Source organism: Pristiophorus japonicus, chromosome 20 (assembly GCF_044704955.1).
Source record: "Pristiophorus japonicus isolate sPriJap1 chromosome 20, sPriJap1.hap1, whole genome shotgun sequence".
In the NCBI taxonomy this organism is placed as follows: domain Eukaryota; kingdom Metazoa; phylum Chordata; class Chondrichthyes; family Pristiophoridae; genus Pristiophorus; species Pristiophorus japonicus.
In genome coordinates, this window is record NC_091996.1 from 78,157,895 (window position 1) to 78,180,927 (window position 23,033).

General features: G+C 49.7%; 3 long non-coding RNA genes across 4 annotated transcripts in view; 2 read left to right on the top strand and 1 right to left on the bottom strand.

Moving 5' to 3' along the window:
- The window catches only part of LOC139232625 (uncharacterized), a 973,018-nt gene extending 969,666 nt beyond the window's left edge, over positions 1–3,352 (bottom strand). Inside the window, exon 1 of one of the 2 annotated variants that reach the window (XR_011588055.1) lies at positions 3,240–3,351. This is a non-coding gene — a long non-coding RNA (uncharacterized lncRNA). Of the gene's footprint in view, positions 1–3,239 lie in introns of both variants that reach the window. The other variant, XR_011588056.1, reaches the window with a different exon arrangement.
- The window catches only part of LOC139232630 (uncharacterized), a 152,768-nt gene that overhangs the window by 15,339 nt on the left and 114,396 nt on the right, over positions 1–23,033 (top strand). The gene's annotated exons all lie outside the window — the stretch shown is intronic.
- The window catches only part of LOC139232626 (uncharacterized), a 60,100-nt gene continuing 40,152 nt past the window's right edge, over positions 3,086–23,033 (top strand). The window contains exons 1-2 of the long non-coding RNA XR_011588057.1: positions 3,086–3,167; positions 12,978–13,166. This is a non-coding gene — a long non-coding RNA (uncharacterized lncRNA). The remainder of the gene's footprint in view (positions 3,168–12,977; positions 13,167–23,033) is intronic.

The window sequence follows — 23,033 nt, forward strand, 5'->3', positions numbered from 1 at the left end:
ATTGAGGGTAAGGGAGGGTGGGACTGGTTTGCCGCACGCTCCTTCCGCTGCCTGCGCTTGGTCTCTGCATGCTCTCGGCGATGAGACTCGATATGTTCAGCGCCCTCCCGGATGCAGTTCCTCCACTTAGGGCGGTCTTTGGCCAGCGACTCCCAGGTGTCAGTGGGGATGTTGCACTTTATCAGGGAGGCTTTGAGGGTGTCTGTAATGGATCCGTTGGTAAGGATCACCCACACCCCTGTGCTCGCTGACCTACATTGGCTCCCGGTTAGGCAACGCCTCGATTTCAAAATTCTCATCCTTGTTTACAAATCCCTCCACGGCCTCGCCCCTCCCTATCTCTGTGATCTCCTTCAGTCTCACACCGCCCACCCTGACATAGCCTCTAATTCTGGCCTCTTGAGTATCCCTGATTATAATCGCTCCACAATCGGTGGCCATGCCTTCAGTTGTCTGGGCCCCAAGCTCAGGAACTCGCTCCCTCAACCGCTCCACCTCTCTTTCCTCCTTCAAGATGCTCCTTAATAGTGACAGATTAATAAAAGGGGAGGTGCAACGAGACCTGGGTGTCATGGTACATCAGTCATTGAAGGTCGGCATGCAGATACAGCAGGCAGTAAAGAAAGCAAATGGCATGCTGGCCTTCATAGCGAGGGGATTTGAGAATAGGAGCAGGGAGGTCTTACTGCAGTTGTACAGGGCCTTGGTAAGACCACACCTGGAATATTGTGTTCAGTTTTGATCTCCTAATCTGAGGAAGGACATTCTTGCTATTGAGAGAGTGCAGCAAAGGTTCACCAGACTGATTCCTGGGATGGCAGGGCTGACATATGAGGAGAGACTGGATCGACTGGGTCTGAAAAAGGGAATATTATTTGAATGGGGAGAAATTACAACATGCTGCGGTGCAGAGAGACCTGGGGGTCCTTGTGCATGAAACTCTTTTTGGAGTTTATCTGTAAAACATAACATTACTCCGTGCCACCCTCCTGGATGACACACCAAACATTTACAAGGCCCTTTTTTTAACTTTTTTTGGGGGGCTTTTTTGGGCACTAAAATCACATTATTTTCCCCAGTGCCCCCTATAAAAGGGAAAGGGGACACTAAAAGCACCGGCAATTAAAACAAATTAAACTTTAAAACGTAAAATCAAATTAAAATTTGGTTGCCGGGCGTGATGATGCACTCCAGTCCCTCCGGTGCCCACCTCTCGCGGAAGGCCTCCATCTCCAAGGACACCCTGGACCGGATGTAAGAGCGGAAGAGAGGCAGGCAGTCAGGTTGAACGACCCCCTCGACCGCCCGCTGCCTGGACCGGCTGATGGCACCCTTGGCCGTGCCCAGGAGCAGTCCTACGAGGAGGCCCTCGGACCTACCCGCTCCCCTCCGCACAGGGTGCCCAAAGATCAGGAGAGTGGGACTGAAGTGCAGCCAGAATTTCAGGAGCAGCCCCTTCAAATAATGGAACAGGGGCTGCAACCTCGTGCACTCAATAAAAACATGGAACACGGACTCCTCCAGACCGCAGAAATTGCAGGCGGCCTGGGAGTCCGTGAACCGGCTTAAAAATTTGTTGCACGGTACTGCTCCGTGCACCACCCTCCAGGCCAAGTCCCCGATGAATAGTGGGAGGACTCCCGCATAGAGTGCCCTCCATCGGGGACCCCCGCCTCCTCCGGACGGCAAGATGGTACGCCATGGCGTGTCCGGATTTTTCCCAAAAAGTTAGTTTGCAGGTGCAGCAGGTAATCAGGAAGGCGAATGGAATGTTGGCCTTCATTGCGAGAGGGATGGAGTACAAAAGCAGGGAGATCCTGCTGCAACTGTACAGGGTATTGGTGAGGCCGCACCTGGAGTACTGCGTGCAGTTTTGGTCACCTTACTTAAGGAAGGATATACTAGCTTTGGAGGGGATACAGAGGCGATTCACTAGGCTGATTCCGGAGATGAGGGGGTTACCTTATGATGACAGATTGAGTAGACTGGGTCTTTACTCGTTGGAGTTCAGAAGGATGAGGGGTAATCTTACAGAAACATTTAAAATAATGAAAGAGATAGACAAGATAGAGGCAGAGAGGTTGTTTCCACTGACCAGGTAGACAAGAACTAGAGGGCACAGCCTCAAAATACGGGGGAAGCCAATTTAAAACCGAGTTGAGAAGGAATTTCTTCTCCCAGAGGGTTGTGAATCTGTGGAATTCTCTGCCCAGGGAAGCAGTTGAGGCTAGCTCATTAAATATATTCAAATCATAGATAGATAGATTTTTAACCAATAAGGGAATTAAGGGTTACGGGGAGCGGGCGGGTAAGTGGAGCTGAGTCCACGGCCAGATCAGCCATGATCTCGTTGAATGGCAGAGCAGGTTCGAGGGGCGAGATGCCTACTCCTGTTCCTAATTCTTATGTTCTTATGTATTCACTAGAGTTTAGAAGGATGAGAGGGGATCTCATGAAAACATATAAAATTTTGACAGGACTGGACAGGTTAGATGCAGGAAGAATGTTCCTGATGTTGGGGAAGTCCAGAACCAGGGGACACAGTCGAAGGATAAGGGGCAGGCCATTTAGGACCGAGATGAGGAGAAACTTCTTTCAGAGAGTTGTTAATCTGTGGAATTCCCTGCCGCAGAGAGTCGTTGATCCAGTTCATTGGATATATTCAAGAGGGAGTGAGATATGGCCCTTACGGCTAAAGGGATCAAAGGGTATGGAGAGAAAGCAGGAAAGGGGTACTGAGGGAATGATCAGCCATGATCTTATTGAATGGTGGTGCAGGCTCGAAGGGCCCAATGGCCTACTCCTGCACCTATTTTCTCAGTTTAAAAGCCGCCTCTTTGAGCGGCCTGTCGCTCCCCGGCCTTCATTGATTGTTGTGTCTCGGGGCCCAATGTATTTGTCCTGGAACACTCTCACACCGCGCGCTGTATAAATACAAGTTGTTGTTGTTGCGGCTCAGCCAATCAGCGGCACAGGTCCCGACCCTCGGGCTCCCCGATTGCTTGGAGGACCCGCCGCCGTCTCGCTCCTCCAGCCCCGCCCCGCTCGCTCCCCATTGGTCAGAAGCTCCCGTCAATCAGGCCGTGGGCGCGGGTCACGTGTCCCTCGAGCGCGCTCCACCAAACTGTGAAAAATGGTGTCGGGGACCCGGATGTGCGGACTCTCAGGTTTGGATTTCCCTTTATTCTCCCCCTCCCCCCCGCGCGATTCTCTACCCAATCGGAGCGGAGAAAACTCACTTTGCGTCACCGATCGCGGCTCTTTCACGGACCTCACTGACATCTTTCCCCGGAAGGCCCCGTGCCGACCCGACTCCGCGCCGCAGGATCCGATCGCGCAGGCGCAGCTCCGAGTGTAGGGGGGAGGGGCGGTCTGTGTCCTCTGGGCATGCGCGGTTATTACCGTCAGTGATCAAGAGGGGGCGCTGTGCGGGGCGCGGTTCCCGGTGCGCAGGCGCGGACTCTGGGCTGTCAATCACGCATCAGTCAGTGCGGCTGCTGGTGAGACCTGTGACGTCATAGAACCCCAGACAGTGACATCACAGAAGGAGGCCATTCGGCCCATCGTGTCCCTGCCGGCCGGCACAGGGCTCTCCAGCCTAATCCCACTGTACAGCTCTTGGCTTACATTGATATAAGACTTACATTTATATAGAGCCTCTCACCGCCACCAGACGTCTCAAAGCTCTTTACAGAGAATGAAGTTCTGTTGGAGCGTAGTCACTGTTGTAATGTGGTTAACACGGCAGCCAATCTGCGCACAGCAAGCTCCCACAAACAGCCATGTGGTTGAGGGATAAATATTGGCCAGGACACCGGGGATAACTCCCCTGCTCTTGATCGAATTAGTGCCATGGGATCTTTTACAGCCACCAGAGAGAGAGAGAGAGAGCAGACAGATCCTCGGTTTAACGTCTCATCCGACAGTGCAGCACTCCCTCAGCACTGCACTGCAGTGTCAGCCTACACTTTCTGTGTTCAAGTCCCTGGAGTGGGACTTGAACCCACAACCTTCTGACTCCAAGGCAAGAGTGCTCCATCATCATAGGCAGTCCCTCGAATCGAGGATGACTTGTTTCCACGTCAAAAAGTTCACAGGTGTTTCAATGAAGGAGTAAAATTCCAGGTCCCGAACTAAATCTTGAAGGATGGAAGATGCCTGTGCGTGGATTTTTTTTAACGTGTGGTGGCTGTTGCACACCAGCCATCACACAAGCTTGACAGAGGTAAGTCTTGGTCCAGTGGCAAGACGAGTAGAGACCTGCTCTGCTGCATGGACCCAGTGTGCACACATATCGCAGTGTGGGCTGCCCTTGCTGCCCCTGGGCCCTCGCCTCTCCTGGGCCCCGATCTCATCCCTCTACAATCTCTCGCCGCTCCTTCGCCCCGACCTCCTGCTGTATCTGCCCACACTCCAGTCACCGACCTGGATCTTGGTGATGTCCCTTTTCACTGCCGTTGCTCTCCTGCACCAGCACGTGCTGCTCTCTGGAGTGGTCACCACTCCTTCCGCTCCCCGGCCTGTGCTGATGGTTCTCGCGAGAGTGCTACCCACTGAGCCACAGCTGACCCATCTGCTAAGCAAAATAGGTCCTTGTTATCCACTCTATCCAGGCCCTCATAATTTTATATATTTCAATTAGGTCTCCCCTCTAAACCTTTTTCCAATTACTTTAAATCTATGCCCCCCCCCCCCCCCAATTATTGACCATTCTGCTAAGGGAAATAGGTCCTTCCTATCCACTCTATCTGGGCCCTTCATAATTTTATACACCTTGATGAGGTTTCCTCTCAGCATCCTCTTTTCCTAAGAAAACCCCAGCCTATTCAATCTTTCCTCATAGCTAAAATTCTCCAGTCCAGGCAACATCCTCGTAAATCTCTATACCCGTCTAGTGCAGTCACATCTTTCCTGTAATGTGGTCGTCACAACTGCACACAGTACTCTCACTGTGGCCTAATTAGTGGTTTATACAGTTCAAGCATAATCACCCTGCTCTTGTATTCTATGCCTTGGCTAATTATGAAAACATTCAGGATACTTGCCTTTATCACCTTATCTACTTCTCCTGCTCCCTTCAGGGATCTGTGGACAAGCACTCCAAGGTCGTTCTGTTCCTCGACACTTCTCAGTGTCCTACCATTTATTGTGTATTCCCTTGTCTTGTTAGCCCTCCCCACATGCATTATCTCACACTGGGTTGAATTCCATTTGCCACTGTCCTGCCCACCTGACCAGTCCATTGATATCTTCCTGCAGTCTACAGTTTTAGAAACACAGAAACATAGAAAATAGGTGCAGGAGTAGGCCATTCGGCCCTTCTAGCCTGCACTGCCATTCAATGAGTTCACGGTTGAACATGCAACTTCAGTACCCCATTCCTGCTTTCTCACCATACCCCTTGATCTCCTTAGTCGTAAGGACTACATCTAACTCTTTTTTGAATATACTTAGTGAATTGGCCTCAACAACTTTCTGTGGTAGAAAATTCCACAGGTTCACCACTCTCTGGGTGAAGAAGTTCCTCCTCATCTCGGTCTTAAATGGCTTACCCCTTATCCTTAGACTGTGACCCCTGGTTCTGGACTTGCCCAACATTGGGAACATTCTTCCTGCATCTAACTTGTCTAAACCCGTCAGAATTTTAAACGTTTCTATGAGGTCCCCTCTCATTCTTCTGAACTCCAGTGAATACAAGCCCAGTTGATCCAATCTTTCTTGATAGGTCAGTCCCGCCATCCCGGGAATCAGTCTGGTGAACCTTCGCTGCACTCCCTCAATAGCAAGAATGTCCTTCCTCAGGTTAGGAGACCAAAACTGTACACAATACTCCAGGTGTGGCCTCATCAATGCCCTGTACAACTGTAGCAACACCTCCCTGCCCCTGTACTCAAATCCCCTTGCGATGAAGGCCAACATTCCATTTGCTTTCTTAACCGCCTGCCAACCTTCAATGACTGATGTACCATGACACCCAGGTCTCGTTGCACCTCCTCTTTTCCTAATCTGTCACCATTCAGATAATAGTCTGTCTCTCTGTTTTTACCACCAAAGTGGATAACCTCACATTTATCCACATTATCCTTCACTGCCATGCATTTGCCCACTCACCTAACCTATCCAAGTCGCTCTGCAGCCTCATAGCATCCTCCTCGCAGCTCACACTGCCACCTAACTTAGTGTCATCCGCAAATTTGGAGATACTACATTTAATCCCCTCGTCTAAATCATTAATGTACAATGTAAACAGCTGGGGCCCCAGCACAGAACCTTGCGGTACCCCACGAGTCACCGCCTGCCATTCTGAAAAGTACCCATTTACTCCTCTTTGCTTCCTGTCTGCCAACCAGTTCTCAATCCATGTCAGAACACTATCCCCAATCTCATGTGCTTTAACTTTGCACATTAATCTCTTGTGTGGGACCTTGTCGAAAGCCTTCTGAAAGTCCAAATATACCACATCAACTGGTTCTCCCTTGTCCACTGTACTGGAAACATCCTCAAAATATTCCAGAAGATTTGTCAAGCATGATTTCCCTTTCACAAATCCATGCTGACTTGGACCTATCATGTCACCTCTTTCCAAATGCGCTGCTATGACATCCTTAATAATTGATTCCATCATCTTACCCACTACCGATGTCAGGCTTACCGGTCTATAATTCCCTGTTTTCTCTCTCCCTCCTTTTTTAAAAAGTGGGGTTACATTGGCTACCCTCCACTCGATAGGAACGGATTCAGAGTCAATGGAATGTTGGAAAATGACTGCCAATGCATCCGCTATTTCCAAGGCCACCTCCTTAAGTACTCTGGGATGCAGTCCATCAGGCCTTGGGGATTTATCGGCCTTCAATCCCATTAATTTCCCCAACACAATTTCCCGACTAATAAGGATTTCCCTCAGTTCCTCCTTACTAGACCCTCTGACCCCTCTTATATCCGGAAGGTTGTTAGTGTCCTCTTTAGTGAATACCGAACCAAAGTACTTGTTCAATTAGTCTGCCATTTCTTTGTTCCCCGTTATGACTTCCCCTGATTCTGACTGCAGGGGACCTACGTTTGTCTTTACTAACCTTTTTCTCTTTACATATCTATAGAAACTTTTGCAATCCGTCTTAATGTTCCCTGCAAGCTTCTTCTCGTACTTCATTTTCCCTGCCCTAATCAAACCCTTTGTCCTCCTCTGCTGAGTTCTAAATTTCTCCCAGTCTCCGGGTTCACTGCTATTTCTGGTCAATTTGTATGCCACTTCCTTGGCTTTAATACTATCCCTGATTTCCCTTGATAGCCACGGTTGATCCACCTTCCCTTTTTTATTTTTACGACAGACAGGGATGTACAATTGTTGTCGTTCATCCATGCGGTCTCTAAGGGCCCAAGTTTCGAGCCGCGCCTAGAACGGCGCAGTCCCAACCTGGACGCCCGTTTTTCGCGCCACAAAGTGCGCCTAAAAAAACCCTCCATATTCTCCACCTCCCTGCAGGTCCTCTGGCCCTCGGCGCAGCACAGCACGAGCTGTAGGGGGGACGGAGCCAGGTCCCTGCGCTGAAAACAGTGCCGGGACCTCTGCACATGCACGCTACAGTGGGCACGCAAGTGCAGTAGCTCCAGGCACCCGAAACTGTGTGGGAGGGGCCCGAAGCACGCAGCCCCTAGCCCTGGCCGAATGGCCTCACTGGGGCTGCGTGAATAAGGCTCCTCCCACGGCCAGCTGCTGCTTCCTCCTGACTCCCGCTCCTGCTTCTCTCCCCTGCCGGACCCGACCCGACCCGACTCCCGCTCCGCTCCTCTCCCGCTATCCCCCCCCCCCCCCCACTCCCCGGACTGGACCCGACCCGACTCCCGCTCCCGCTGTTAAGTCCTAGTTCGGGTGGTCAGCTGCAATCGACAATAATCGAGTCAGATACCTTCAATCTTTACGTCTTTATTGAAGCAACTTCGGACCTGTTACCAAACTGCCAGCACAGAGTCTACAGATTCCGGGGCAGGCAGACAAAAGGTCTGTCTATCCTCACAGACGCATCCTTTTTATTCTTACAAACTAGAGGAGGTATGGCCTGCTTCATCAATCACACTGTGTTACTAGGGCTTCATGAATTGATAGCCTGTTTATCTTGAGAACACTTTATGCTTTTACGAGTGGAATAGCCCAGCTTAATCACACAAAGCAAATTTGCACCTTATCAAGTCATGGCCATAAACCCTTGTTTATCAGTGATGGTCACACAAGCTACTTTGTCCACTGCTTTCTCACGGGAAACCAAGTCTGTCTTTTCTTATTTTCTTATTGATTCCTAGAACCATTTTATTAACCCTTTCATGATTCTTCCACATACATTCACACCGCTCCCCCACGACTGGACCCGACCCGATCCAACAGCCGCTCCCGCTCCCACTCCCCCCCGAGTGGACCCGACCCGACTCCCGCTCCCGCTCCTGCTCCCCCCCGACTGGACCCGACCCGACTGCCGCTCCCGCTCCCGCTCCCCCCCGACTGGACCCGACCCGACTCCCGCTCCCGCTCCTGCTCCCCCCCGACTGGACCCGACCCGACTGCCGCTCCCGCTCCCGCTCCCGCTCCCCCCCGACTGGACCCGACCCGACTCCCGCTCCCGCTCCCCCCCGACTGGACCCGACCCGACTCCCGCTCCCGCTCCCGCTCCCCCCCGAGTGGACCCGACCCGACTGCCGCTCCCACTCCCCCCCGACTGGACCCGACCCGACCCTACTCCTGCTCCCGCTCCCGCTCCCCCCCGACTGGACCCGACCTGACTCCCGCTCCCGCTCCCCCCCGACTGGACCCGACCTGACTCCCGCTCCCACTCCCCCCCGACTGGACCCGACCCGACCCTACTCCTGCTCCCTCTCCCGCTCCCCCCCGACTGGACCCGACCCGACTCCCGCTCCCGCTCCCACTCCCCCCCGACTGGACCCGACCCGACTGCCGCTCCCGCTCCCACTCCCCCCCGACTGGACCCGACCTGACTCCCGCTCCCGCTCCCACTCCCCCCCGACTGGACCCGACCCGACTGCCGCTCCCGCTCCCACTCCCCCCCGACTGGACCCGACCTGACTCCCGCTCCCGCTCCCGCTCCCCCCCGACTGGACCCGACCCGACTCCCGCTCCCGCTCCCACTCCCCCCCGACTGGACCCGACCCGACTCCCGCTCCCGCTCCCGCTCCCCCCCGACTGGACCCGACCCGACTGCCGCTCCCGCTCCCACTCCCCCCCGACTGGACCCGACCCGACTCCCGCTCCCGCTCCCACTCCCCCCCGACTGGACCCGACCCGACTCCCGCTCCCGCTCCCACTCCCCCCCGACTGGACCCGACCCGACTCCCGCTCCCGCTCCCACTCCCCCCCGACTGGACCCGACCCGACTCCCGCTCCCGCTCCCACTCCCCCCCGACTGGACCCGACCCGACTCCCGCTCCCGCTCCCGCTCCCCCGCGACTGGACCCGACCCGACCCGACCCTACTCCTGCTCCCTCTCCCGCTCCCCCCCGACTGGACCTGACCCGACTGCCGCTCCCGCTCCCCCCCGACTGGACCCAACCCGACTGCCGCTCCCGCTCCCCCCCGACTGGACCCGACCCGACTCCCGCTCCCGCTCCCCCGCGACTGGACCCGACCCGACCCTACTCCACTCCTGCTCCCTCTCCCGCTCCCCCCCGACTGGACCCGACCCGACTGCCGCTCCCGCTCCCCCGCGACTGGACCCGACCCGACCCTACTCCTGCTCCCGCTCCCGCTCCCCCCCGACTGGACCCGACCCGACTCCCGCCCCCGCCCCCGGACTGGATCCGACCTGACCTCCCTCTCCCCGACCTGACCTCCCCCTTCCTCCCTCCCTCTTCCCCTCCCTCCCTCCTTCTCCCCCTTCCTAGCTCCCTCCCTCTCCCCCTCCCTCCCTCCCTCTCTCTCTCCCTCCCTCTCTCTCACTCCCTCCCCCTTCCTCTCCCCCTCCCTCCCTCCCTCTCCCCCCCAACCCGAACCGAACCTCCCTCCCCGACCCGACCCAACGCCACCTACCTGTAAATCTGATGCTGGGGACGGGCCCTGCCCGAAATCTCGGGCCCGGCCCGTTCAGCCTTCGGTCCCGACGGCAAACCGCTGCCTGAAAGGCCTGCCTGAAGCACTTTCACACAGGTAGGAACATGATTTATTTAATCTTTTCTTTGCTTATAAATTTTTATTCAGGTTGGATTTATTTGTATAATATTTGTATAAGTATAACTAAGGATTTATTGTAGAATGTAATGACTTCCCTTTCCCCCCCCCCCCCCCACCTCGTTCCCGACGCCTAATTTGTAACCTGCGCCTGATTTTTTAATGAGTAGACAAGGTTTTTTGAAGCCTACAAAAATCTTCACTTGCTCCATTCTAAGTTAGTTTGGAGTACGTTTTCACTGTGGAAACTTTCAAATCAGGCGTCAGTGGCTGGACACGCCCCCTTTTGAAAAAAAAATTCTGTTCCAAAGTGAAACTGTTCTACCTGACGAGAACTGCAGAAAACTAAATGTGGAGAATTCCGATTTCTAAGATACTCCGTTCTACACCAGTTGCTCCTAAAAATCAGGAGCAAATCATGTGGAAACTTGGGGCCTAAATGTCTGCCATTGCCCATCCACAGTCAACCCCTTTCGCCAATCAATCCTAGCTAATTCACGTCTCATACCTTCAAAGTTACCCTTCTTTAAGTTCTGGACCATGGTCTCTGAATTAACTGTTTCATTCTCCATCCTAATGCAGAATTCCACCATATTATGGTCACTCTTCCTCAAGGGGCCTCGCACAACGGTATTGCTAATTAATCCTCTCTCATTACACAACACCCAGTCTAAGATGGCCTCCCCCCTAGTTGGTTCCTCGACATATTGGTCTAGAAAACCATCCCTTATGCACTCCATGAAATCCTCCTCCACCGTATGGCTTCCAGTTTGGTTAGTCCAATCTATGTGCATATTAAAGTCACCCATTATAACTGCTGCACCCTTATTGCATGCACCCCTAATTTCCTGTTTGATGCCCTTCCCAACATTACTACTACTGTTTGGAGGTCTGTACACAACTCCCACTAACGTTTTTTGCCCTTTGGTGTTCTGCAGTTCTACCCATATAGATTCCACATCATCCAAGCTAATGTCCATTCTAACTATTGCATTAATCTCTTCTTTAACCAGCAATGCTACCCCACCTCCTTTTCCTTTTGTTCTATCCTTCCTGAATGTTGAATACCCCTGGATGTTAAGTTCCCAGCCCTGATCATCCTGGAGCCACGTCTCCGTAATCCCAATCACATCATATTTGTTAACATCTATTTGCACAGTTAATTCATCCACCTTATTGCGGATACTCCTTGCATTAAGACACAAAGCCTTCAGGCTTGTTTTTTTAACACCCTTATTCCTTTTAGAATTTTGCTGTACAGTGGCCCTTTTTGTTTTTTGTCTTGGGTTTCTCTTCCCTCCACTTTTCCTCATCTCCTTTCTGTCTTTTGCTTTTGTCTCCTTTTTGTTTCCCTCTGTCTCCCTGCATTGATTCCCATCCCCCTGCCATATTAGTTTAACCCCTCCCCAACAGCACTAGCAAACACTCCCCCTAGGACATTGGTTCCGGTCCTGCCCAGGTGCAGACCGTCCGGTTTGTACTGGTCCCACCTCCCCCAGAACCGGTTCCAATGCCCCAGGAATTTGAATCCCTCCCTGCTGCACCACTGCTCAAGCCACGTATTCATCTGCACTATCCTGCGAGTCCTACTCTGACTAGCACGTGGCACTGGTAGCAATCCCGAGATTACTACTTTTGAGGTCCTACTTTTTAATTTAATTTTCTTCTTCATTATCAACCACACAGCCAATTTTTGTATCATTTGCAAACTTCTTCGTCATACCCCTGCATTCAGGTCCAAATCATTGATATAAACCACAAAAAGCAAGGGACCTAGTACTGAGCCCTGCAAAACCCCACTGGAAACAGCCTTCCAATCACAAAAACACACATCGACCATTACCCTTTGCTTCCCACCTCTGAGCCAATTTTGGATCCAACTTGCTGCTTTGCCTTGGATCCCATGGGCTTTTACTTTCGTGACTCGTCTGCCATGTGGGACCTTATCAAAAGCCTTGCTAAAATCCATATCCACTACATCAAATGCACTACCCTCATCGATCCTCCTTGTTTCCTCTATGGTAGAGCTATCCAGTTAGGTCCACTCCCCTGATCTTTCCCCATAGCTCTGCAAATATTGTTCCTTAAGTATTTATCCAATTCACGTTTGAAAGTTACTATTGAATCTGCTTCCACCACCCGATCAGGCAGTGCATTCCAGATTGCAACAACTCGCTGCTTATACAATGTTCCCTCATGTCGCCTCTGCTTCTTTTGCCAATCACCTGAACTCTGTGTCCTCTGGTTACTGACACTTCTGCCACTGGAAAGTGTTTCTCCTGATTTAGTCTATTAAAACCATTCATGATTTTGAACACTCTATCAAATCTCCTCTATATCTTTTCTGCTTCAAGGAGAATAACTGCAGCTTCTCCAGTATCTCCACATAACTGAAGTCCCTCATCCTTCGTATCATTCTAGTAAATCTCTTCTGCACCCTCTCTAAGGTTTAGACATCCTTCTGAAAGTGTAGTGCCCAGAATTGAGCACAATGTGTCAGCCGAGGCCTAACCAGTGTTTTATAAAGGTTTGGCATAATTAAACATCAAATGCTGTATTTGTGTGATGGGGTTTAGACGGGTGAGGTTTATCCAGTCAGTTGGATGTGAGCTGAAACATGTGCACTTGGAGCGGAGAGCCAGGGACACACTGTGTAACCGGGCACAGACACTCTGCACAACCCAGGCATCACTTGTTTCCCACTTGGCCCAAAAGGAATATATTAAATGCAACAATTCATTTGATTTGACTTTAAATAGTTTTGTTTGTAAATTTACTCATGCTTCTCTAATTTTACTTAACTCAGATTCCCGGCCTCATTTTATTTCTTCCTCTGAGCCCCTCAACTTCATCTGGCAGCGTAATGTTGGCGAGTGGTGATTGATTGCCCTGGGAACCAACAGGAAGAGAGCTCAGAGGCCGGAGGGCCCAGGGAGCAACGTGTTCTGCAACCAATCGCGGTGCTTGAGGGGTGGATCCTGAGTCGGCCAGTCAGGTGAGTCAGTGTGAACTCCTGTTAAACAATTTATCTTTTAAAAGTTAAATCAAGATTTCTTTTGTCAGCAAAGCAGTTTAACATTTGTCATTATTTTACATAAGAACATAAGAAATAGGAGCAGGAATAGGCCATACGGCATCTCGAGCCTGCTCCACCATTTAATACGATCTTGGCTGATACGATCATGGACTCAGGTCCACTTCCCTGCCCACTCCCCATAACCCCTTATCGATTAAGAAACTGTCTATCTCTGTCTTATATTTATTCAATGACCCAACTTCCACAGCTCTGAGGCAGTGAATTCCACAGATTTAGAACCCTTTGAGAGAAGAAATTCCTCCTCATCTCAGTTTTAAATGGACGGCCCCTTATTCTAAGATTATGCCCTCTAGTTCTAATCTCCCCTATCAGTGGAAACATCCTCTCTGCATCTACCTTGTTAAGCCCCCTCATAATCTTATACGTTTCAATAAGATCACCTCTCATTCTTCTGAATTCCAATGAGTAGAGGCCCAAACGACTCAACCTTTCCTGATAAGTCAATCCCCTCATCTCCGGAATCAAACTGGTGAACCTTCTCTGAACTGCCTCCAAAGCAAGTATATCCTTTCTTAAATATGAAAACCAAAACTGCATGCAGTATTCCAGGTGTGGCCTCACCAATAACTGTATAACTGTAGCAAGATTTCCCTGCTTTTATACTCCATCCCCTTTGCAATAAAGGCCAAGATTCCATTGGCCTTCCTGATCACTTGCTGTACCTGCATACTAACCTTTTGTGTTTCATGCACAAGTACCCCCAGGTCATGCTGTACTGCAGCACTTTGCAATTTTTCTCCATTTAAATAATAACTTGCTCTTCGATGTTTGGTTACAATTTAGCCCCATGTTCCTAATCTTTGGTGTGGAGGGTGTGGGTAATCAGAGGATCTTCTCCTGGACCTGCTCTTGGGCCTGGCTAGAACAGCAATTTGCAGGTCCAGGATGGACGGGGCCTGGGGGGTCACTCTGGCTGCCTGCCTCTCTTCCTGCGGTCTGGTCTGTGCCGGGTGGCCCTGGAGAGGGATCAGGCCGTGTCCACCGGTACGTAAGAACATAACAGATAGGAGCCGGAGTAGACCTTCAGACCTGCTCTGCCATTCAACAAGATCATGGCTGATCGTCTACCTCAACTCCATCTTCCTGCACTATCCATATATACCTTAATTCCCTTAGTTTCCAAAAAATGATCACCGTCTGTCTTGAATCTACTCAACGGCTGAGCACCTACAGCTCTTTGGAGGAGAGATTTCCAAAGATTCACCATCCTCTGAGTGAGGAAATTTCTCCTCATCTCAGTCCTGAATGTCTGACCCCTTATTCAGCAGCATGGATGAGCAAGTGACTCCCTTCCCACACATGGAGCAGGTAAATGGCCTCTGCCCAGTGTGAGTGCGTTGGTGTGTCAGCAGCATGGATGAGCAAGTGAATCCCTTCCATCACATGGAGCAAGTGAATGGCCTCTCCCCAGTGTGAGTGCGTTGGTGTGCAATGAGGGTGAATGACTGAACCTCTTCCCACAGTGAGAGCGACTGAACTGTTTCCCATCAGAGTGAACTCACTCATTTTGAATCAGATCTGCAGAGCTTTTAAACCAGTTTGCACCGTATTACACTAGACCCTGTCTCTGTTGATATTACACTAGACCCTGTCTCTGTCTATATTACACGAGACCCTGTCTCTGTTATATTACACGAGACCCTGTCTCTGTTTATATTACACTCGACACTGTCTCTGTTTATATTACACCAGAACCTGCCTCTGTTTATATTACACTAGGCCCTGTCTCTGTTTATATTACACTAGACCCTGTCTCTGTTTATATTACACTAGACCCTGTCTCTGTTTATATTACACCAGACCCTGTCTCTGTTTATATTACACTAGACCCTGTCTCTGTTTATATTACACCAGACCCTGTCTCTGTTTATATTACAATAGACCCTGTCTCTGCGTATATTACACTTGACCCTGTCCCTGTTTATATTACACTAGACCCTGTCTCTGTTTATATTACACTAGACCCTGTCTCTGTTATTATGGCACTAGACCCTGTCCCTGTTCATATTACACTAGGCCCTGTCTCTGTTTATATTACACTAGACCCTGTCTCTGTTTATATTACACTAGACCCTGTCTCTGTTATTATGGCACTTGACCCTGTCCCTGTTTATATTACACTAGACCCTGTCTCTGTTTATATTACACTAGACCCTGTCTCTGTTATTATGGCACTTGACCCTGTCCCTGTTTATATTACACTAGACCCTGTCTCTGTTTATATTACACTAGACCCTGTCTCTGTTATTATGGCACTAGGCCCTGTCCCTGTTTATATTACACTAGGCCCTGTCCCTGTTTATATTACACTAGAATCTGTCTCTGTTTATATTACACCAGACCCTGTCTCTGTTTATATTACACTGGACCCTGTCTCTGTTTATATTACACTAGAATCTGTCTCTGTTTATATTACACCAGACCCTGTCTCTGTTTATATTACACTAGACCCTGTCTCTGTTTATATTACACCAGACCCTGTCTCTGTTTATATTACACTAGACCCTGTCTCTGTTTATATTATAATAGACCCTGTCTCTGCGTATATTACACTTGACCCTGTCCCTGTTTATATTACACTAGGCCCTGTCCCTGTTTATATTACACTAGAATCTGTCTCTGTTCATATTACACTAGGCCCTGTCTCTGTTTATATTACACTAGACCCTGTCTCTGTTTATATTACACTAGACCCTGTCTCTGTTATTATGGCACTTGACCCTGTCCCTGTTTATATTACACTAGACCCTGTCTCTGTTTATATTACACTAGACCCTGTCTCTGTTATTATGGCACTTGACCCTGTCCCTGTTTATATTACACTAGGCCCTGTCCCTGTTTATATTACACTAGGCCCTGTCCCTGTTTATATTACACTAGAATCTGTCTCTGTTTATATTACACCAGACCCTGTCTCTGTTTATATTACACTAGACCCTGTCTCTGTTTATATTACACTAGAATCTGTCTCTGTTTATATTGCACTAGGCCCTGTCCCTGTTTATATTACAATAGAATCTGTCCCTGTTTATATTACACTAGAATCTGTCTCTGTTTATATTACACTAGAATCTGTCTCTGTTTATATTACACTAGACCCTGTCTCTGTTTATATTACACTAGGCCCTGTCCCTGTTTATATTACACTAGGCCCTGTCCCTGTTTATATTACACTAGAATCTGTCTCTGTTTATATTACACTAGGCCCTGTCCCTGTTTATATTACACTAGGCCCTGTCCCTGTTTATATTACACTAGAATCTGTCTCTGTTTATATTACACTAGGTACTGTCTCTGTTTATATTACACTAGACCCCGTCTCTGTTTATATTACACTAGACCCCGTCTCTGTTTATATTACACTAGACCTTGTCTCTGTTTATATTACACTAGACCCTGTCCCTGTTTATATTACACTCGGCCCTGTCCCTGTTTATATTACACTCGGCCCTGTCCCTGTTTATATTACACTAGACCCTGTCCCTGTTTATATTACACTATACCCTGTCTCTGTTTATATTACACTCGGCCCTGTCCCTGTTTATATTACACTCGGCCCTGTCCCTGTTTATATTACACTAGACCCTGTCCCTGTTTATATTACACTAGACCCTGTCTCTGTTTATATTACACTCGGCCCTGTCCCTGTTTATATTACACTAGACCCTGTCCCTGTTTATATTACACTAGACCCTGTCTCTGTTTATATTACACTCGGCCCTGTCCCTGTTTATATTACACTAGACCCTGTCCCTGTTTATATTACACTAGACCCTGTCCCTGTTTATATTACACTCGGCCCTGTCCCTGTTTATATTACACTAGACCCTGTCCCTGTTTATATTACACTAGACCCTGTCTCTGTTTATATTACACTAGACAGTATCTCTGTTTATAAATAGAGGTATAAGAGTACAAAAGCGTGGATATTATGATGAACCTGTAGAAAACACTGGAGTATTGTGCCCAATTCCGGGCACCACACTTTAGGAATGATGTGAGCACCTTAGAGAGGGTTCAGAAAAGATTTTCAAGAATGATTCCGGGGATGAGGGACTTCAGTTATCTGGACAGACTGGAGAAGCTGAGTTTGCTAGGGGGATAGAGTATAAAAGCAGAGAAGTCCTGCTAGAACTGTACAAGGTAATGGTGAGGCCACACGTGGAGTACTGCGTGCAGTTTTGGTCTCCATATTTAAGGAAGTATATACTTTCATAGAATGAAACTGTTCCCATTGGCAGAAGGGTCGAGAACCAGAGGACACAGATTGAAGGTGATTGGCAAAAGAACAAAAGGCGACACAAGAAAAAACCTTTTTGCGTAGCGAGTGGTTAATATCTGGAATGCACGACCTGAAAGGGTGGTGGAGGCAGACTCAATCACGGCTTTCAAAAGGGAGTTGGATAAGTATCTGAAGGAAAAACATTTGCAGGGCCCGGGGAAAAGGACAGGGGGAGTGGGACTAGCTGAGGTGCTCTTGCAGAGAGCTGGCATGGGCTCGATGGGCCGAATGGTCTTGTTCCGTGCTGTAACCTCTCTGATTCTATGGTTCTAACTCTGTCAGCATAAGCCTCTATTCCCTTCTCCCTCATATACTGATCCTAAGTGCATCGATACTGGAAACACAGAGCGACCAATCCAGAGCCGCTCTATCAGGGTGGGCACTGGATGCGGAAGTCGCTCCCTGGCCTCCTGTGTGGGTCTGTTTGTTGCATCAGTGGAGAGGGGGGAGAAGCTGCTGGGTTTCACCCCCAGTACCTCTGAGCCCAGTAGGGCCCAACAATTTCCGATAAGAGACTGTCAACGGCAGTGGATTCTAGGGAGATTAGGTTGCTAAACACACACTGTCCGCACAATGTAGAAGAGCATTGTTTTCGGAACAAGTATTTCTGTAGAGGCTTTCAATGTACAGATTTGTTTTAATCCATTCTTGGGATGTGGGTGTCGCTAGTAAGGCCAGAATATATTTCCAATTTCCATTTGCCTCTTGACAAGGTGATGGTGGGCCTTCTCGAACCGCTGCAGTCCGTGTGGTGACGGTCCTCCCACAATGCTGTTAGGTGAGGAGTTCCAGGATTTTCACTCAGTGACGATGTAGGAACGGCGATATATGCCCAAGTCAGGATGGTGTGAGACTTGGAGGGGAACTTGGAGGTGATGGATTTCCCAAGCACCTGCTGCCCTGGTCCATGTCCAGGGAGAGGTTGTGGGTTTGGGAGGTTCTGTCAAAGTTCTGGTCGAGTTGCAGATGTATAAAGTCCCTCACCTTTGCTGTGGCCACCTCTCCCTCCGCCCATAGAGTCTTGTGTAGGCCCAGACCGGATGCTGGGTTCCCGTCCCTGAAGGACATTAGTAACCAGTTGGGTTATTACCACAATCCGACAGCTTTCATGGTCACTTTTTTCCTGCTGACGGCCGCACAAATAACCAGGTTCATTCAGCTCAATTTCACAACCTGCCTTTGTGTTTTTGTGGGTTCTCTCACCTATCCTTTTATCTGTTTGAAATTCACTTTACAGGGTATTAAAAGTGGAGGGTTTGTCGACCGGAGGCTCAAACCAAACATCACATTAAGATCTGATGGAGTCACTCGATTCATCAGGACCTGAATATCATCGGCCTTAGACCATGGAAGCAAAAAGCACCGTTCACAGCGGGGAGAAACAGTACACGTGCTCTGTGTGTGGACAAGGCTTCAGCCGATCATCCAACCTGGAGAGACACAAGTGCAGTCACACTGGGGAGAAACTGTGTAAATGTGGGGACTGTGGGAAACGTTTCAACTCCCCATCCCAGCTGGAAACACATCGGTGAGTTCACACTGGGGAGAGGCCGTTCACCTGCTCCAACTGTGGGAAGGGATTCACTACATCATCCCACCTGCTGATACGCCAGCGAATTCACACTGGGGAGAGGTCGTTCACCTGCTCCGACTCTGGGAAGGGATTCACTACATCATCGAACCTGCTGACACACCAGCGAGTTCACACTGGGGTGAGGCTGTTCACCTGCTCCGACTGTGGGAAGGGATTCACTACTTCATCCACCCTGCTGAAACACCAGCGAGTTCACACTGGGGAGAGGCGGTTTACCTGCTCTGAGTTTGGGAAGGGATTCACTCAGTCATCCACCTGCTGACACACCAGCAAGTTCACAAGTAGCTGCAGGGGTTGGATTCTGTTGTTATTGCTGCTGTTAATCACATCCCGACTGAACCATGTTCATTCTGACAGTTGGGGTTTGTTTCTGCTGATGTTAATAACTCCTGTAACTGGACTGGAGTTTAATATTTGGGATACAGACACATAAATTAGTGTTGTTTTCAACACATTGCTGTAGATTTTTGTCTTTCCCAACCAAGTGTTTAGCATCACCTGGCTGGAGCTCAGAGAGTACAATCTGGGGGGAGGATCGTATGGGGGGAGAACTTCATCCTGGACACAGTCCTTCAGGGCCACACTGAGAGGGCCAAACGGCACTTTGGTCTTTCTCATCTCTCTTCACTGACAGCAAAGTCACCGTGCGGGTTAATCTTGACGCGTGTAAGGTGCGGATGATATCCACCCAGGGGTGTTTAAAGAGATGGGACGGGTGCTCTGCCAGCCCCTTGCCCATATTTCCAACAGCTCAGTAGAGTCATGGGTTGTTCCCTGAGATTGGAAGGTAGCACACGTAGTTCCATTTTCCAAATTGGGCACAAATCAGAGCTCGGGAACTGAAGGCCCTTCAACGTGACCTCGATCACCGGGAAGGTGCTTGAAGGGATCCTGAGAGATGCTGTTTTCCATCATGGGGAAAGGGAAGGGGCCATTAGAGATTCTGAACACGGATTCCAGTAAACAAGGCCACATCTTACTAACTAGCTTGAGTTTGTAAAGAAGTTGTTAGGTTGGTGGATGGGGGAATCCGGTTGACATTGTCTACCTCAGGGTGTCAAACTCATTTTCTATGGTGGACCTAATCCAATATCCTGGCACTTGGCATGGGCCACATTCAGCAAAAGCTATTAAAATAGGAATAAATGAAGATAAACTACATCAGAATTTACATTTAGCTTTTATTTACTGCCGCTGCTCCCGATCCCTGGCACCTCTTAGCTCGAGCATTCATGAACTGACCCTGCTCAAACTATAACCACAAGGATATCGGTGCATGGTTCTGCCTGTGACCACAAGGCTGCGTCACTGCCACACACAGATAGCGTTTCCTTGTTTCACATCTCCATACAAACACCATCACTTCACACATCCCCTTTCTACACAATTGCAGCAGACATGAGCAAGGACATGAGGCTTATTAAAAGACACATTTCATTACAGCAAAGGTTACACTGGGAGAAATGTTCAGTTATTTCCCATTACAGGCAAAATGCCGGGCAAACCAGCAGCACACTGCACCTGAACAGTGTCTCATCGGTCTACAGGCTTTTCTTAAATAGATTTGCTGAGTGGATTCCTGGGATGGCAGGACTGACTATGAAGAAAGACTGGATTGACTAAGCTTATATTCACTGGAATTTAGAAGAATGAAAGGGGATCTCAGAAACATAAAATTCTGACGGAATTGGACAGGTTAGATTCAGGAAGAGTGTTCCCGATGTTGGGGAAGTCCAGAACCAGGGGTCACAGTCTAAGGATAAGGTGTAAACCATTTAGGACCGAGATGAGGAGAAACTTCTTCAATCAGAGAATTGTGAACCTGTGGAATTCTCTACCACAGAAAGTTGTTGAGGCCAGTTCGTTAGATATATTCAAAAGGGAGTTAGATATGGCCCTTACGGCTAAAGGGATCAAGGGGTATGGAGAGAAAGCAGGAATGGGGCACTGAAGTTACATGATTAGCCATGATCATATTGAATGGTGGTGCAGGCTCGAAGGGCCGAATGGCCTACTCTTGCACCTATTTTCTGTGTTTCTATGTTTCAATGACGTAAACCCCCAGGTTTGCAGGTGTGATGCTCCATTCACACATTGAAGGTGAAAGAGATGCTGTGAGGCCCTAAGTCCAGTAACTGGAAGTGATTAACAGACTGGGTTTTGTGTTTTACCAATACCAGCAAAGATGAAGCCCATGGAATAAAAGGGACAGTGGATACTGTCTCACTGTGAGCGAGTCAGAATGAGAAGCTTTAACAACAGCCGATGTTTCACAAAGGGAGATCTCACCAGACCAAAGGACATTGGTGGCGTTTAATGGGCTGTTTGTGTCACTGGGCTACAGGAGGCTATTTGTGACAGAGGGAAAGCTGGTCACAGCAAACAAACAGTTTACCGGCCTGTCCAGGGCCCACTCTGACCCCCACCTTCTCTCTCTCACTATTGATGGACACTGCTGCAGTAATTGCTCCTCTGACCTTTCCTCTCTTGTCCCTCCTACACCCCTAATACACGGCCCGACACAATCTCCCTCCCCCTATATCCTCACTGTGCTGGAATTCACACCAGTCTCCCCATCTGCTCCTTGTTCTCTCCCTGGATCCTGAAACTACAGAACTCACTCTTCCCCTCCTGAAGTCTACAGGCTCTAAAACTGAAGCTTGGTGGCCCTCAGTCCCTACTCCTTGATTTACCTCCGCTTCTCTCCTCCTCTTTCCCCCTGGGTTGTGTTCCACACTCTGGGCCTTGGGCCTTGGGCCTTCCCTGGGGATTCTCAGTATGAACAGGGGGATTTGTGTTGAGACAGGATGTCCCAGCTCTCCTCCCCCTGGGTTGTGTTCCACACTCTGGGCCTTGGCCCTTCCCCAGGGATTCTCAGTATGAACAGGGGGATGTGAGTTGAGACAGGATGTCCCAGCTCTCCTCCTCTTTCCCCATGGGTTGTGTTCCACACTCTGGGCCTTGGGCCTTCCCTGGGGATTCTCAGTATGAACAGGGAGATGTGTGTTGAGACAGGATGTCCCAGCTCTCCTCCCCCTGGGTTGTGTTCCACACTCTGGGCCTTGGGCCCTCCCCGGGGATTCTCAGTATGAACAGGGGGGATGTGTGTAGAGACAGGATATCCCAGCTCTCCTCCTCTTTCCCCCTGGGTTGTGTTCCACACTCTGGGCCTTGGCCCTTCCCCGGGGATTCTCAGTATGAACAGGGGGATGTGTGTTGAGACAGGATGTCCCAGCTCTCCACCTTTAAAGGGACAAGGAGAGGACCAGCTGGGCTGAATGGCCCTGCTTTATGACATCACTGCAGTGCCGAGCAACCAACCTCCCTGAGCCCTGCTCATTACGGGCTGGGTTGAGCTCAGTGCTGTTACAGGAAGGGAAACAGGAGCAGGATTCGACCTGTGTGGAGCCCAGGATTAATGGGGAGAGAGGTACAGGATCAATTTCTACCTTATTGAGTGAGAAATGTCAGTGTCGCGGACACTCGCTGTCCCTCGGTATCTGTGTTGGGGAGCGACTGATGGGTTCACTCTGTATCTAACCCATGCTGTGCCCAACTGGAGAGTGTTTGATGCTGGCACGAGGTGCTCAGCTCGATGAGCACAACATTTAACCCAAAGATGATCAGATAAACCCATCAGCTCCTCCCCTGGACACAGGTCCTGAAACATAGAAGCATAGAAAATAGGTGCAGGAGTAGGCCATTCGGCCCTTCGAGCCTGCACCACCATTCAATAAGATCATGGCTGATCATTCCCTCAGTACCCCTTTCCTGCTTTCTCTCCGTACCCCTTGATCCCCTTAGCTGTAAGGGCCATATCTAACTCCCTCTTGAATATATCCAATGAACTGGCAGCAACAAATCTCTGCGGCAGGGAATTCCACAGGTT